We start from the raw sequence: 17,759 nt of genomic DNA on the forward strand, positions 1-17,759 counted from the left end.
GGGCAGGTCAGAAGCCTGAGGCCATAATGGTGAGGCTGGGGTGATGCAGCTGCTGACAGCCAGTCGCTGTGTGGTCTTGGGTGGGCAGACTGCTCCGCCCTGTATGTGAGAGGGTGGGTGTGGTCCCCCCGGAGTCCCTTGTATGCCTCTGACAATTTGTAAGGTTATCAATAATTGCTTGCTTGCTTGCTTGCTCTTTTGAGAAAAAGTTTCACTCTTGTTGCCCAGTCTGGAGTACAGTGGCATGATCTCAGCTCACTGCAACCTCCATCTCCTGGGTTCCAGCAATTCTCCTGCCTCAGCTTCCCGAGCAGCTGGGACACACCACCAGGTCTGACTAATTTTTGTATTTTTAGTAGTGATGGGGTTTTACCACGTTGGCCAGGCTGGTCTTAAACTGCTGACCTCAGCTGGTCCACCTGCCTCGGCCTCCCAAAGTGCTGGGATTATGGGTGTGAACCAACATGCCTGGCCACTTATCAGTAATTTCAATCCCCATTACAAATCTGTGACCCAGGGCCACTGGTTTCCCTGGACCCGCTTGCCAGGTGGGTATAATTAGACTCTCCATTTTACAGAAGGGGAAGGATGCTGAGGCTCTGAGAAGTGACAATAGCAGCCCGAGGTCACACAGCAAGGGCAGAGCAGGGATTGCAGCCTCGATCTTGACTTATGGTTCCTAGAGTGTTTCTTGTGCACTAAGGACCCCCAACCCCACCATAATAATAATAAAAAAGAAGCATAACAAAAATCACCTTGTGAGCTCAGGTGGCAAGACCCTTGCAGGACATGGTCTTTGTCCCTCATTGCTGGCCTCATCTGGTGTTTGGTTTGGCATCTATGGAGGGGTGTGGCTCAGCTCTGTTACTGAGTGGGCATGGCCTGCTGCTCACAGGTATTTTGGCATTCGGGTCTCAAAGCCAAGAAGATGCCCCTTCCATGCAGAGAGCATCCCTGACCGCCCTTCCTCTCTGACCCCACCATTTCATTCATTGCCTTCACAGCCTTGTTCATGGCACCAACCCTCTCTTTGTCTTGTTAGAACCCCAGGTGGGTAGACTTTGCCTGAGTTTTCTACCAAGATGTCCCTAGTATCGAGTCCAGCTCCTGCACGCAGTAGAAGCTCAATAAACACTTGTCAAACGAATGAGAAAAGCAGACGGAGTGATATGTGTAAAAGGGCCTAACAAGAGTGCCCAGCACATGCTGTTATAGACATTTACAGAAGGAAGGATGGACCCTGGCTGGGTGGACAGGACTTGGCTTTGGAGCCAGGAGACTATGGCTTCAGTGCCTGCTCTGCCTCCTCTCCTCTGAGCCTCAGTGTTTCAATCTGTAAAATGGGGTCAGGGAAGCGTTGACTGGGAAGTTTTCTTTCTGGCTGGAGATTTTACTCAGTTCGGTTCTAGCTGTTTGCCCAGAGAGTCACTGTGTTCAGCCTGCGGGCTCCAAAGCAGGCATTTTCCTCTTCTGGAGGTCTCACCTCCCGTCAAGGAAGAGGTCCAGATTGCTGTCTGATGTCTGATCTCTGGACTGAAGGCCATTTAGTGCAGGACTCACAAATGACCGTGGGGCAAGGTGTGAGTTGGGGGATACAAAAGGGAGTGGTGGAGGCCAGGTGCGGTGGCTCACACCTGTAATCCCAGCACTTTGGGAGGCCGAGGTGGGCAGATAACCTTAGGTCAGGAGTTCAAGACCAGCCTGATAACCTGAGCAACATGGAGAAACCCAGCCTCTAATAAAAAATACAAAAATTAGCTGGATCTGGTGGCAGGCGCTTGTGGTCCCAGCTACTTAGGAGGCTAAGGAAGAAGAATCATTTGAACCTGGGAGGTGGAGCTTGCAATGAGGCAAGATGGTGCCACTGCACTCCAGCCTGGGTGACAGAAGCAGAGAGAAGGAGGGAGGGAGGGAGGGAAGGAGAAAGAAAGAAAGAGAAAGAGAGGAAGAGAAAGGAGGAGAGAAAGAGAGAAAGGAAGAAAGGAAAATGAGAGGAAAGAAAAGAAAGAAAAAGGAAGGAAGGAAGAAAAGGAAGAGAGAGAGAAAGAAAGAGAAAGAGTGAAAGAAAAGCAGAAGGAAGGAAGGGAGGGAGGGAGGGAGGGAAGGAAAATAAAAGAGAAAAGAAAAAGATACATGCACGCATATGCTCATTGCAGCATGATTCCCAATAGCAAAGACATGAAACCAACTTAAATGCCCATGGATGGTAGACCGATAAAGAAAATGTGGTACATATACACCATGGAACACGATGGAGGCATAAAACAGAATGAGGTCATGTCCTTTGCAGCAACATTGATGAAGGTAAAAGCCATTATCTTACATCAACTAACAGAGGAATGGAAAACCACACACCACTTGTTCTCCCAAGTAGAAGCTCAACATTGAGTACACATGGACACAGCAGACGCTGGGACTTATTTGAGGATGGAGGGAAGGAGGAGGGTCAGGACTGAAAAGCTACCTATCAGGTACTGTGCCTACCACATAGGTGACAAATAATCTGTACACAAATCCCCAGTGACACCTATATAATAAACCTGCACAGGTACCTCTGGACCTAAAATAAAAGTTTAAAAAAACAAACAAACTGATAAACTAAATCAAAAGCAAGCATAAGGAAAGGAAAATGCGAGATAAAAAGCAAAAAACAGTAGATATAATAAATACTTTGGTACCTTGAAAAAAAGGAAATAGACAAGTTAGTAAGAAAGGAAATAAGCATAAAAGCAAAAAAGACAGGAAAAAAATTATAAGTTAACTCTAATTTATAATTAGAGTTAACTTATGATTATATATAAGGGACTATTTTGCACAACTCTATGCAAATACATTTGAAATCTGCATTGATTACTATCCAATACAACTTCTAAATCATAAAAATGTCCTACATCTGCACTGTTCAATATGTAGCCGCTAGCTACGTGTGTTGAGTGAATACTTGTACACTTAAATGTGGCTCATGTGACTAAGAAACTGAATTTTTTTCTAATTATTAATTTATTTAATTTCTAACTTTAATTTCATTATAATTAGTTTAAATTTGAATGGTCTCATGCAGCTAGTGGGTATTGTATCAGAAAGCATAGAAGAAGATGAAATTGAAATTTTCTTAAGACAGTGTTATCTACCAAAGTTAAATCCAAAAGAGTATTTATTTAAAAAACAAAAGCTTAAGCAGACCAACTCTATAAAAGAAATAAAGTTATTAAAGACTCTCATTCTCTCCCTCTGACACACATACACACACACACAGGTGTTACAAGGAAAAGGAAAGCTCTTCTTTATAACACAGAACAGGACTTTGACAAATTACTACACATGGCCCAAATCCTGCTGCAGACTATTTTCCTGCCGTCCATGAGCTAATAATTTTTACACAGCTAAAGAAGAAATAGAATATGTAACAGAGACCATATGTGGCCCACAAAGCCTAAAAGACTTAGAATGTGGCTCTTTACTGAAAAAATCTACTGGCCCCTGATCTAGAAAAATACCTGAAATTTAAAATCACTGTTTTGCAAATACCACCAAGGTAACATGAGATTCTGGCATGAAATTACTCCTAATACTATACACTAACATATTGTTAGGAAAAGGACTTTCATATATGTCTATTACCCATCAAATGTTTATTAAGTATGAAATTTAAAACGAAGAGATGAAGCTTAGCTTCACAAATATTGAGATACAGTGACATTATAAACTTCCTGATGTGATGCAATGGGAAACATAATATTTGTCTAAACATTTATCTAATCCAGAAGAACAGTTAGATGAATCCAGTTTGAGAAACATTCTGTCAGACAATTAGTCTGGACTCTTCAAAAATGTCAAGGTTGTGAAAGATGAGGGAAAAGCATGGAGGATAAGCAGTATTCTAGACTGATGAAAATAAGAAACATGACCAAAAATCCAACATATGATCCCTGACTAATAGAAAGAATATTTGAGAGCACTTGGAAGACATTTAAGTTTAGACTGTATACTACATAATATTAATTATCAGTTGCAAATGTCTTGTGATTGTTATTGCAGTAATATAAAAGAATGTGCTAATTTTGGGAAAAATACCTTAAGTATTCTTGTATAATCTTGATGTCTGCAATTTGCTTTCAAGCAGTTCAGAGCTCCCCAAAATGTGAGTGTGTGCATGTATATGTATGTGTGTGTAAGAGAGAAAATGAGTGTGTCTGTGAAGAGGAAAAGAGACATAGAGACACAGAAAGCCAATCCCAGAAAATGTTAATAATTTGTGACTCTAAATAAAGGGCACAGGTGTCTTGATGGTACTTCTTTTTCAACTTTTCTGTGTTTGAAGTTAAAAGTTGGAAGAATTTTTTTAAAGGCGCTTGTTTATTTGGGGTGAACATGATCTTCAAATTTATTTGCTAGATGTTGGTTTCCTGTAGTTTTTAATACTTTTGTGCCACTTGATTGCCTTATGACTAAAATAAACTTAGCTATGAAAGAAAAACTGTGTGTAGCCATAAAGCCAAACAATTGCTTCACTGAATAGGAAAAGAAAGTATGAAGTTTTTTGGCAAGTAATATTGTTATAATTGTTATTCTCCTAATACAGTATAACCAATTATTACCTTGTAATGTTAGTCAGCATCTGCTAATTAGGAGAGACCAATGGGCAGTATTTATACACAATTACACTGAGACCAATTCCTCGTAGCCTAAAAAACAATATGGCAAACATTAATAGAAGGTACAGGAGGTGTTTTTTCATGATTTACAGGACAAGAAATCACACTATCTATTAGATGATTAACTATTCTGGGATGATTAACACACTTCTATTAGATGATTAACTATTCTGGGAAACATATACTCAGGTTTATAGTTATAATAGACAAGAACACAAGGTACATAAGCAACCCTGTCATCTTTCATTATTACAGTCTTGCCAATCTGGAATGAAGCAAAAAATGACACAAGTAGATAGGGGCATTGGCCTAAGAGGAAGAAGACCAGAGTTACGGCTTCAGCTCTGCTTCCAAATAGCCCCAATATTTTTTGGTAAATCACTTCCCTTCTCTGAGCTTTAGTTTCCTCATCTATCAAATGTGGCAGCTGAACTGAATTGAGATTGCTGGACCTGCAAGATCAAGGGCTATTCATTCTTCAAGGACTGGGAGACGAGATGGCAATGTAGAAAAATTTCATAAGAAATAAAAATTTAATGTGATGTGAATATTATTCATTAGAATTCAACAGGACACAGGGAGAGGAGACCAAGAGAGAGCTAAAAATTATTATCAGCTTCAGGGAATCACTCCCTTCTAAGACCTAGGGGCTGTACTAGGTGGGGACAGACACTTCGCCAGAGGCCCAGAAGGTTTTGGATGAAGAATGGCCACAAGAGGAAGGGTGGAAATTACACTGGGCCAAGAAGATTTCCATTGACTCCTTGTGTGATATGACTTTTCTTTCAAAACTCACAAAAATCTTTATATTTTTACTGGATTTTAATTCTTTAATGAATTCTAGAAAGAAGTAATATTTGGCAACCAGGTAGCAACAGAAATTGAAAAGTCCCCCAGAAATAGGAGAGTAAACTCTGAGGAAGTAAATCCAGAAATACCCCAAAACGATGACACTGGGGTGTATAGAGCAACCCTTCATTAAACTCCGTCTTAGAAAAATACTGCATTTTATATTTTATATGAGACTTTGCCAACAAGGATATTTTGGTTAACAAACAAATAAAAATGTAAAGACAGCATCCAACCAGGTAAGGACATAACAAGCACACTCTTCCACTGTAGGTTCTTACCAGAGGACTCTAAGACTTAAAAAAAAAAAAATGCAGACCCTCAGCCTCTCCAAACAGCCACCTTAATTAACCCAGTCTTGCAGTCAGCCACGATAAGCACTTGGCATCCACCTCTAAAGGCTCTTCCACATCAAGGACTCCTCCTTGGGAGACCAATGGACCAGACCAGGAATCCTTTTGTCTTCTTTGCTCCCACTGGGACTTGCTCATTTACCCTTTCTCCTATCTCTTTCTCCTCTTGATGTGAAGTGCTACCTTGTTTTTTGTGGAATATTTAACCTATAATTATTTATATTTTGGTTAAATATACTATTATGTATGGTATACAATGTAGACTGACTTGTCGAATGGACTGAGTCTGTGTTGCCCATGGCTCTGACTACAGAGTGAACGGGAAGTGCTAAGGAGAACTGTCTCCTTGGGAACTCCATGTAGCTTGTGGCTTTTGTGATTGGAAATTCTCTGAAGAACTCAGAGAATTAGGATGAGTTCTTCTTCAACAGAAGTCCGACATGTGGAAAGACACACACAGGTGTGAACCAGGACACCTCTAACCTTGCACTGCTGATGACATGGGGCTTTGAGAAAAGGTTGCCTAAACTACTGAGGACATAGATGCCACCAAGTGAGGTATGGGTTAAATCAAACAGAGTAAGACCACAGGTGAGCATAATGCTTTGGAAATTGATTATCTGATTAACTCTGAGTTTGTTTGTAACACTTGTCAGTCTATTCACTTGCGTGTGTGTGTGATTTTTTTTAAGTACATAGGCAAATTTTCTTTCCTACATAGGCAGTCTCCAGAACATTACTGAATCTTCCTTTGATCATTTTATATTTTGTAATATCTTTGAGTCATTATTTTAAACATCATTACCTCTGCATAGGGATTGTAAATATGGGATGTGAACACTGGATTGAATCTGTATGGGACTCATGCATCCCTGGAAGGTGATTTTTGAAGGGACATAAATCTTTTTTTTTTTTGAGACGGAGTTTCGCTCTTGTTACCCAGGCTGGAGTGCAATGGCGCGATCTCGGCTCACTGCAACCTCCGCCTCCTGGGTTCAGGCAATTCTCCTGCCTCAGCCTCCTGAGTAGCTGGGATTACAGGCACGCGCCACCATGCCCAGCTAATTTTTTGTAGTTTTAGTAGAGACGGCATTTCACCATGTTGACCAGAATGGTCTTGATCTCTTGACCTCGTGATCCACCCGCCTCGGCCTCCCAAAGTGCTGGGATTACAGGCTTGAGCCACCGCGCCCGGCCGGGACATAAATCTTGAGTGTGAACTAGTTTCTACTTTTTGTCTCCTTCTTATGAAATATAGCAACAACAACAACAAAAATTAAGTTAACTGAGGGTTCCGGTTAGCTTGGGTTCATAAATTTATCAAATTCTTACTGTATTTTGCTTTAAATCAAAGCGAATGGAATTAAATCTATATCCCCTAGTCTAATTCCCTTTAGTAAACTGCATTCTTTCAATAGCTATTAGAGGAACATTTTTTGCCCACACATTTTCAAAGAAGTTTCTGGAGTTTACAACACACAGGCCATAATTTAAACTATAAGAATTCAGAAGCAGAAATTCTACTCACAATTGAACTTCACTGAGTTGGCTGACATGGTGTTTTAAATTCTAATTCTACTGTAGAGCAAACCCAGATTGAAAAGCTGAGGACAAGTCATAGGTATTGTTTGTACTGGGAGGCTGCATCATTAGCAGAGTCTTTGACACACAATGGCAAGTTCTGTTTAAGATGTTTATCCGGGAGTTTTTCCTAGCGTTCTTCCATTAGACGATATGTAGCAGGGTTCACAAACTCTGAGTGGCATTGACATTAATTTCTAATAATGTTTAGAAACATTTGTAAAATTTCTAAACATTATTAGAAATGAACAATGGGGCACCATCCTCCAGTATACAGTGTGCATGCTAAATCAGTGACCATTATTTGATGCACTATTCCCCAAAGAAAAAATATATGGGTCTCAGAATTAAGGCATGGAAGCCACAATGGCTCCTGCCGCTATCACCCCCAGTAACCCACTTTGGGAATGCATGCTTCCCATTTCCACAATTCTGGGCACCACCGGTATAGAGAACTCTTCTACCAGCAGATAGAAAATACAGCTGCCCCTTCAACGTTTTGTGCACCTTGTGTTCAGGGCCAACAACAACAAACAGAATAGGGATAATTGCCATCCTGGAAAAGGTACATGGCCTAGTCATCAGGAGGAAACCTGCTATTCCACATTGGAGAAGTGAGCAATCAGCTTAACACCAAGGTAGTTGGCACACGTTAGTATTCCATCATCTAATTTTAATCATAAACCCATAATAGCCATAGCCATAGCCTAAGAAAAGTAAACATGAACTTGGTCCCCACAGGAAGGAAGTTGAGGGCTACCCACAAAGTTAGCATCCTTCTACCATTGTAAGAACTAAGGTAAAGGGCTCTAGAATGAATCAGAGGGTTTAGCCTAGAGCTCTGCCTCCCCAGTAGCCAGCGGGGGCTGCAATTTGTCCTACTAACCTTTTTCCCTTATAACCTTACAAGTTTCTCCAAAGAGAAAGTCCCACCAGAGTCCTAAAGGAGCCACCCTGAGAACTTATATGAGACAAATGGCCACAGAAATATGGAGGAATTGTCATGAATGCTGCAGTGCCCAGATCTCTCTGCCCTATTCCCTTCAAGACCCAAGGACATATACCCCGAGCTGGGTATGACCTCGCTGAAAGAGATTACCTCTTCTCCAGTGAATCCCTACCCAAGTACTGGGGATAAACAGCCAGCTCCTCTCCCCAAAGACGAACAACTCTGCAAAGCTACCCAAGCTTCAGGGCTCCCTTTGGAGTCAGCTGCGTCCCTGTTGTGATGCATCACAGCCCCAATTCTTCCTCTGCCCAACCCTAATTCTTTCCTTTCCCCACACCCCAAGTGCTGAGCCCAAGTCCACTCCCTAAGAAACATCCTTCACACTCATTTCCATCTGAGTCTGTTTTCCGCGGTAGTCAATCTACAACAAATTTTAAGTATCCCTGGCATACTAACAGCAAAAAGTTAATATTGCTGTTTTACTTGCGCCATAATTTTTCTCTGTAGTTTTGCAGTATTTTTTCTCTTAGTGTCCTCTAAGAGCAAAGAAAATTCTTCAATCAAATGTGTTTATACCCTAACAAGAGCTGTACTATACAAAATTATTTTTAAATATATAACACATCTTTGATTCCTCCAGTATAAATTCATGTTTAACATGGCCAAACCATGTTAAGACAAACAGAAAAAAAAGAAAATTTGATTATGGAATAAAATATTTGGGTATTTGAAGCAAAGAGATGGCTAAAATGTTAATTGTACCTAATTGGCATATAACCTGAGATTGACCCAATATATCAGAAATCAAGTGACTTCTCCACTCTAATCAGATTGTAATACCATTTACTAGCCTTTCCTTCTTGTTTTCTTCTCCCTTTATTTGCTTATCTCTTCATCTCTGGAATCTGTTTTTAAGCCTGAAATCCCAGTAGCTGTACTTTCCTACCCACTGTTATTTGTGTCTGAAACCTGTCTACCACCCTGGATGTGCCTGCCTCTTTATTAGCTATCTGCTGACTCCAGGCAGCTGCTGCCTAGTCCTGCAGCATCTGGCAGAGTCCAGTTATCTGCCTTGGACTCCTTGGCCTGGGTAAATTTTATTTATTCTTAATGGAGAATGCAATGGAGTCACAGCTTACTCCTGGGTTAGGTTCTAACATTAGTCTATTAGGTGAAGAAAAAAATATAGATCACTGATAATACTCTTGCAAATCTTATCAGATCAGAAAAAAAAATATGTATCTCAAAAATACCTCATTGATGTTTTTTTTTTCCCAGCATTTGAAAGAATCACTAAGAAGTATTTGGCTTTCATTTGAGGTAAGACATTATTCAAATCAGTGCTGTGTTTTAATACAAAAGTTCCACTTAACTTAGCAAGATGCTGACACTTTAAAAGGCATGAGGGAAAGGCCATTCCTGTTCATTGAAGGAACTCACTGGAAGACTCCCCTGCATGATTTAAAGGATTACTTTTCCTTGATCTTTTATTTTTGTTGGTTATTATACATAATTCTTTGTAATTTTTTACCAATATTTGTATATTTTTATGGCATACATTTGATACTTTGATACATTCATGAAATGTATAATGATCAAATTAAGTTATTGATCAGGTATTTAGGATATTCATCACCTCAAGTATTTATCATTTATTTGTGTTGGGAACATTTCAAATCTTCTAGCTTTTTTGAAATACATATTGTTAATTATAGTCACCCTACTGTGCTGTCAAACACAGGTATTTATTTCTTCCAACTAATGTTTGCAACCATTGACTAACCTCTCTTTATCCCCTCCCACAGACATAAACCCATCCCAGTCTCTGGTAACCATCATCCTACACTCTACCTTCATGAGGTCAGCATTTTTAGCTCCAACATATGAGTGAAAACGTGGTACTTGTCAGGGTCTGCCTTATTTCTCTTACTTTAATGGCCTCCAGTTTCATCCATCTTGCTGCAAATGAAAGGATTTTTACTTTCTCTTATGGCTGAATGGAATTCCCTTGTGTATATACACATTTTCTTTACCGTTCATCTGTTGGACACGCAGGTTGGCTCGATATTCTAGCTATTATGAACAGTGCTGCAATAAACATGGGGTTGCAGGTCTCCCTTTGATATACTGATTCCCTTTTCTTTGGATAAATACCCAGGAGTGGGATTTCTGGATCATATGGTAGTTCCATTTTCAGTTCTTTGAGAAATCTTTATACTGTTTACCTTCATAGCTGTACTAAATTACACCCCATCAACAGTATGTAAGAGTTCCCTTTTCTCAGCATTCTTGCAAGCATTTATTGCCTTTTTAATCATAGCTCTCCTAACTGGGAAAGATGACAACCTGATGATTAGTGATGCTGAGCATTTTTTTCATAGACCTGTTGGCCATTTATACTTTAATTCTTATGAATTAAAAGCACACATACAACATAACCCAGTCAGTTAGGCATGGATATGATAACTATGAGATCGACTAACCCCAGGGAGTGGCAGGACCTGACCTACGCAAATGCCGTATCTTCCTGAAACCTTCTTCCAGAACTACTTTCATGTGACTACCTCTGTTTCCACTCTTTCATACTTTCTGTTTACATATTTCCCCCACTTTCATGTTCCCAACCACTCCATTTTAATCTCAGTGCACGACTGATTTTCAGCTTTGCTATTCTACGTGAGCACTGACCTCAAAAGGGACTTCCCATCTGTTTTGCTACTAGATGATGACACAGAATAGAGAAATAAACATAACATTAAACTCACGTGACTATATTAGCCTTTTACAAATCAGATCAACCATGGCAATGAACTCTCACCATCCATCTTTTGGTTCATTAATATTATAAGCAAATCTATTCCCATGGGCAGACGTTAAACATGAGAGGAATTAACAAAGCTGCGCTAATACAATCACAACGTCAATAATTTATAATCTGAGAAAAGGAACTGGTAAACCACATTTTAATTATACAGGTTCACCATGACACATTACTTCTGTGACATTTTAAAATGTGTTCACACAATAATTAATCCAGAAAAGAAGGTTGTAATAAATTATAACCAGATAAATTATACCAGCATACTTTTCTCTCAGTGTATTTCTTCCTATGCTACTGGACATTTGTAAGAATATCCCTGGGTCAGATATATTCATACTCTTTCATTTCCCAAGCTGTACAAGTATTTTTAAATATATTACTTTAATATGTTACCAATGAGAGAACAAGTTAGTCAGTAAACAAATGAATAACTGAAAATATTACTGTGTATTCATGGATTTCATATTCACTTCCAGGTTGCAATGCATGGAAAAGTAGAGAGTAACTTAGAAATTAAAACCTGTTAAATTCAGGAACATGCTGGATAATTTTAAAAGTTGGACAGTTATAAAGATGTGAAACCATGTTTCATTTGTGAAAAATAAAAGTTCCTAATAAGAGCATTAAAAATTTGAAGATGAAATTTTTATCACTCGTGTTTTGACAGATCTTAAATTCATTATTGTCATTGTGCTTTCTTTTGGAAACAGTTCTAGTGATGAACCTAGTTTTAAAACACATAAGACATGCTCAACCCTTTCATCACATTCTGGTCATCACGGTTCTCTACCAAGTTGGACGCTTGAGAAGAAATGCTATTTAACCAGTTGTCTATGTTTTAAAAAAAAGCAAATGAAAAAAAAATACCCATTAAAAAGTACTCCCACATGCATTAGTATGCATTAGCATATCTGATCATCTAAAGACAATTTATTTGGGACAGATATTATCCCAATTTATAGTTGAGGATACTAATATCAAAGAGGTTTGGACTTGCCCAAGGTCACACAGTTTCAATTCTGAAAAGCTTCCAATACCATGTTTAGCTTTTATACCACCATACAACTGCTACAATGGAGCAAATGCACTTTGTTTACACTGGTATCACTAAGCCATGGAGCAGTTTCTCACATCGAGTAGTTTAATGAATCTTTTGTAATTCAATGACCAGAGAAATGATTGAATGTCTGAGTCACTGTTGGGTTCGGTAAGAGAGGTGATTTAGCTACCCTTTGGCAGGAAATGAATCCTTCCAGTTCATTACAGTGGCAGCTACAGCTCTAGAGATCTCATAAATTTTGAAGATTCCTGAAACATAAACACCTGAAGTCCCAGTTGTAAGCTTCATTTAGAAATTCCCACCTCTTCTATGTGAGTCAAGTTAAGTTGGACATAACTATGAGATGTTTCACATAAGCCTCATGGTAACCCCAAGGCAAACATCTATAGTAGATACACAGTAGAGAAAAAGAAAATAGCATACTACTACAGAAAATTACATAATTACAAAAAAGTAGCATACTACTACAGAAAATTACATAATTACAAAGAAAGACTGCAAGAAGAAAGGAATAATCCACAAAATATCCAGAAAACAATAAATAAAATATCTATAGTAAATCTTTACCTATCAATAATTACTGTAAATGTAAATGATCTAAAATTAATAAAATGTACAGAGCAGCAAAATCAATTTAAAACAGGACCCAACTACATGCTGCCTAAAAGAAACTCATTTCACTTGTAAAGAAACATGTAGACTGAAAATGAAATGATGAAAATAGATATCCCATACAAATGGAAATCAAAATAGAGAAGTAGCTATTTATCAGATAAAATAGACTTTATATTCAAAACTGTAAAAAAAGAAAACATAACAATTATAAATACATATGCACCACCCAACATCAGAGCACCTAAATATATAAAGCAAATATTAACAGATCTGCAGGGAGAGATAGACAGCAATACAATACTTGTAGGAGATTTCAATATCACACTTTCAGAATAGGAAGATGATCCAGGAGAAAATTAATGAGAAAATGTTGGACTTCACCTATACTTTTTTGTTCACCTATACTTTCAATCAAATGGACCTAAGAGATATATGTCGAACATTCACAGGATGCATATTCTCCTCAGACCCACATGAAACATTCTCCAGGACAGATCATATGTTAGATCACAAAACAAGTTTAACAAATTTAAGACTAAAAATATATCAAAATCTTTTCTGACTACAATGGTATAAAATGTTGTCAGTGGTATAAAATGTAGTCAATGGTATAAAAAAGTAGAAAATAATAACAGGAAAAAAAAGACCTGGAATATTCTCAAATATAAGAAATCAAAAATCTTGCATCTGAACAGCCAATATGGCCAAAAAAAAAAAGAAAAAAAAGAAAAGAAAAGGAAAAGAGATCATACAGAAAAATTTAAAATATATAGAGAAAAAATGGAAACAAAACATGCCAAAACTCATGGGACACAGCAGAAGCAGTTGTAAAAGCAAAGTTTATAGCAATAAACATGTACATCTAAAAGAAGAACAAAGATCACAAATAAACACCTCAACATTACACCTAAAGGACCTAGAAAAAGAACAAACTAAGAACAAACTAAGCTCAAAATTAGCAGAAGGAAGGAAACAATAAGGATCAGAGCAGAAATATATCAAATGAGAATAGAAAAACTGTAGGAAAAATATCAATAAAACAAAGAGGTGGGTTGTTTTTTTTTTGCAAAAATAAACAAAGATGAAAAATCCTTAGCTAGACCAACTAAGGCAGACAGAAGATTCAAATAAATGAAATCACAGGCCAGGTGCTGTGGCTCATGCCTGTAATCCCAGCACTTTGGGAGGCCAAGGCAGGCAGCAACGAGGTCAGGAGATCAAGACCATCCTGGCTAACATGGCGAAACCCCACCTCTACTAAAAATTAAAAAAAAATTAGCCAAGTGTAGTGGTGCATCCCTGTAGTCCCAGCTAATCAGGATGGTGAGGCAGGAGAATTGCTTGAACCTGGGAGGCGGAGGTTGCAGTGAGCCGAGATGGCACCACTGCACTCCAACTTGGACAACAAAAAATAAAAATAAATAAAAAATTTAAAAAAAATCACAAATTAGAGAGGAGACCTTACAACAAATGCCTCAGAAATGAAAAGGATCATAAGGGACTATTATAAACAGTCATATGCCAACATTAAATAACCTAGAGAAAACGCATAAATTTCTAGCAACACACAACCTAGTAAGATCGAATCAAGAAGAAACAAAAAGGTTCAACAAACCATTAACAAAGTTGAAGTAGCAACCATTTACTGATTAGGAGATCCCTTCCCCATTGCTTGTTTTGTCAGGGTTGTCAAAGATCAGATGGTTGTAGATGTGTGGTGTTATTTCTGAGGCCTCTCTTCTCCATTAGTCTGTGGGTCTATTTTGGCAACAGTTCCATGCTGTTTTGGTTACTGCAGCCTTGCAGTACAATTTGACGTCAGGTAGCATGATGCCTCCAGCTTTATTCTGTTTGCTTAGGATTATCTTGGCTATACAGGATCTTCTTGGATTCCATATGAAATTTAAAATAGTTTTTTTTCTAATTCTGTGAAAAATGTCTATGGTAGTTTGATGGGAATAGCATTGAATCTAAAAATTACTTGGGGCGGTATGGCATTTTCATATTGATTTCCCCTATCCATGAGGATGCAATGTTTATCTATTTGTTAGTGTCTTATCTTATTTCCTTGAGCAGCCGTTTTGTAGTTCTCCTTGAAGACGTTCTTCATATCCCTAGTGAGCTGTATTCCTAGGTATTCTCTTTGTAGCAATTGTGAGTGGGCGTTCATTCAAGATTTGGCTCTCTGCTTGCCTATCATTGGTATAAAGGAAGGCTTGTGATTTCTGTACACTGATTTTGTATCCTGAGACTTTGCTGAAGTTGTTTATCAGATCAAGAAGTTTTGGGGCTGAGACAATGGGGTTTTCTAAATATAAAATCATGTCATCTGCAAACAGAGACAACTTGACTTCCTCTCTTCTTATTTAAATACCCTTATTTCTTTCTCTTCCCTGATTGCCCTGGCCAGAACTTCCAATACTATGTTGAATAGGAGTGGTGAGAGAGGGCATCCTTGTCTTGTACCAGTTTTCAAAGGAAATGCTTCCAGCTTTTGCCCATTCAATATGATGTTAGCTGTGGGTTTGTTATAAATAGCTCTTATTATTTTGAGATATGTTCCATGCAAAGACACACACAGGCTCAAAACCAAGGGATGGGGGAAAATTTACGAAGCAACTAGAAAGCCAAAAAAAAAAAAAAAAAAAGTAGGGGTTGCAATCCTACTCTCTGACAAAACAGACTTTAAACACAGATTAAAAAGACAAAGAAGGGCATTACATAATGCTAAAGGAAACAATTCAACAAGAATAGCTAAGTATTCTGAATATATGTGCACCCAAAACAGAAGCACCCAGATTCATAAAACAAGTTCTTGAGCCTAAGACCTACACAGACACTTAGGCTCCCACACAATAACAATGGGAGACTTCAACACCCCACTGTCAAGATTATACAGATCAACGAGTCAGAAAGTTAACAAGGATATTCAGGACTAAACTCAGCTCTGGATCAAATTATTTAATAACCAAACTCCCAAAGGTCAAGGATAAAGAAACGATTCTAAAAACAGCAAGAGATAAGAAACAAACAACACACAAAGAAGCTCCAATACATCAAGCAGCAGACTTCTCAGTGGAAACCTTACAGACCAGGAGACAGTGGCATGATGTTTTCAAAGTGCTGAAGGAAAAAAAAATCATTTACCTTAGAATAGTATATCCAGCAAAAATAGCCTTTAAACATGAAAGAGAATAACAGAGCTCTCCAGAAAAACAAAAGCTGAGGCATTCCATCAACACTAGACCTGTCCTACAAGAAATGCTAAAGGAAATTCTTTAACAGAAAGGATGTTAATGAGTAAGAAGAAATCATCTGAAGGTACAAAACTCAATGGTAATAGTAAACACATAGAAAAATACAGAATAGTATAACACCATAATTGTGTATAAACTACTCTCAAGTACAAAGATTAAATGATGAACCAATTAAAAATAATAACTATGACAACTTTTTAAGACATAGATAGTACAATAAGATAAACAGGAACAACAAGTTAAAAACTAGGGAGATAAAAGTAAAGTGTAAAGTTTTTATTCATTTTCTTTTTGCATGTTTGTTTCTGTAATCAGTGTTAACTTGTCATCAGCTTAGAGCAATGGGTTATAAGATAGTATTTGCAAGCCTCACAGTAACTTCAAGTCAAAAAACATACAATGACCACACAAAATATAAAAATCAGGAAATTAAATTATACCATAAGAAAAAATCACTTTCAATAAAAAGAAGACAGGAAGGGATGCTACAAGACAACCAGAAAATAAATAATGAAATGGCAGGATTAAGTCCCTTATCAGTAATAACACTGAATGTAAGAGACTGATGGAATGGATGATAAAACACAACCCCATGATCTGTTGCTTACAAGAAACACACTTCACCTATAAAGATATACATAGACTGAAAATAAAGGGTAGAAAAAGATATTCTACACCAATGGAAACAACAACAAAAAAAGGCAGGTGAACTTATATTTAAACAAAACAGATTTCAAAACAAAAACTGTAATAAGAGACAAAGAAGGTCATTATATAATGCTAAAGGGGTACACCCAACAACAGGATATAATCACTGTAAATATATATGGACACAACACTGGAGAACCCAGATATATAAAGCAAATATTATTTGCGCTAAAGAGAGAGCTGGAACACAATACAACAATAGCTGGAGACTCAGCACCCACTTTTAGCACTGAACAGCTCTCCCAGAAAGAAACGCAACAACCATCAGACCTAATCTGCACTACAGAACAAATGGACTGAACAGACGTTACAGAACATTTCATCCAAAGACTACAGAACACACATTATTCTTCTCAGCATATATATCCTTCTCAAGAACAGGCCATATGTTAGGTCACAAAACAAGTTGTAAAATATTTTAAGAACTGAAACAATATCAAGCATCTTCTCTGATCACATGGAATAAAAGTAGAATAAAAACAACTTTGGAAACTATACAAAGACATAGAAAATAGGCAATATGCTCCTAAATGACCAGTGGGTCAGTGAAGAAATTAAGAAGGAAATTAAGAAATTTCTTGAAACAAATGATAATGGAAACACAACATACCAAGATCTATGAGATAGATTGAAAGCAGTACTAAGAGGGAAATATGTAGTTGTAAGTGCCTATAACAAAAAAGAATAAAAATTTCAAATAAATGACTTACCAATGCATCTTTTCTTTCTTTCCTCCCCCCCTCCACCCGCCCAGAGATTCACTCTGTTGCCCAGGCTGTCGTGTAATGTCACAATAATGGCTCACTACAGTCTGGACCTTCCTGGGCTCAACAGTCCTCCCTCCTTAGCCCCCCTAGTAGCTGGGACTATAGGCATGCACCAACACATCTGATTAATTTGTATTTTTTGTA

General features: G+C 38.0%; 1 long non-coding RNA gene across 1 annotated transcript; it reads left to right on the top strand.

The window, feature by feature from the left end:
• The first annotated feature begins 2,897 nt into the window (after window positions 1-2,897).
• LOC116553271 lies at window positions 2,898-16,820 on the top strand. The gene is made up of 3 exons (XR_004269685.1): window positions 2,898-2,909; window positions 5,500-5,505; window positions 16,700-16,820. It is a non-coding gene; the product is annotated as an uncharacterized LOC116553271 (long non-coding RNA).
• The last annotated feature ends 939 nt before the right edge of the window (window positions 16,821-17,759 follow it).

This window comes from Sapajus apella, unplaced genomic scaffold (assembly GCF_009761245.1).
Source record: "Sapajus apella isolate SASKATOON/1434 unplaced genomic scaffold, GSC_monkey_1.0 scaffold12, whole genome shotgun sequence".
Classification (NCBI taxonomy): Eukaryota; Metazoa; Chordata; class Mammalia; order Primates; family Cebidae; genus Sapajus; species Sapajus apella.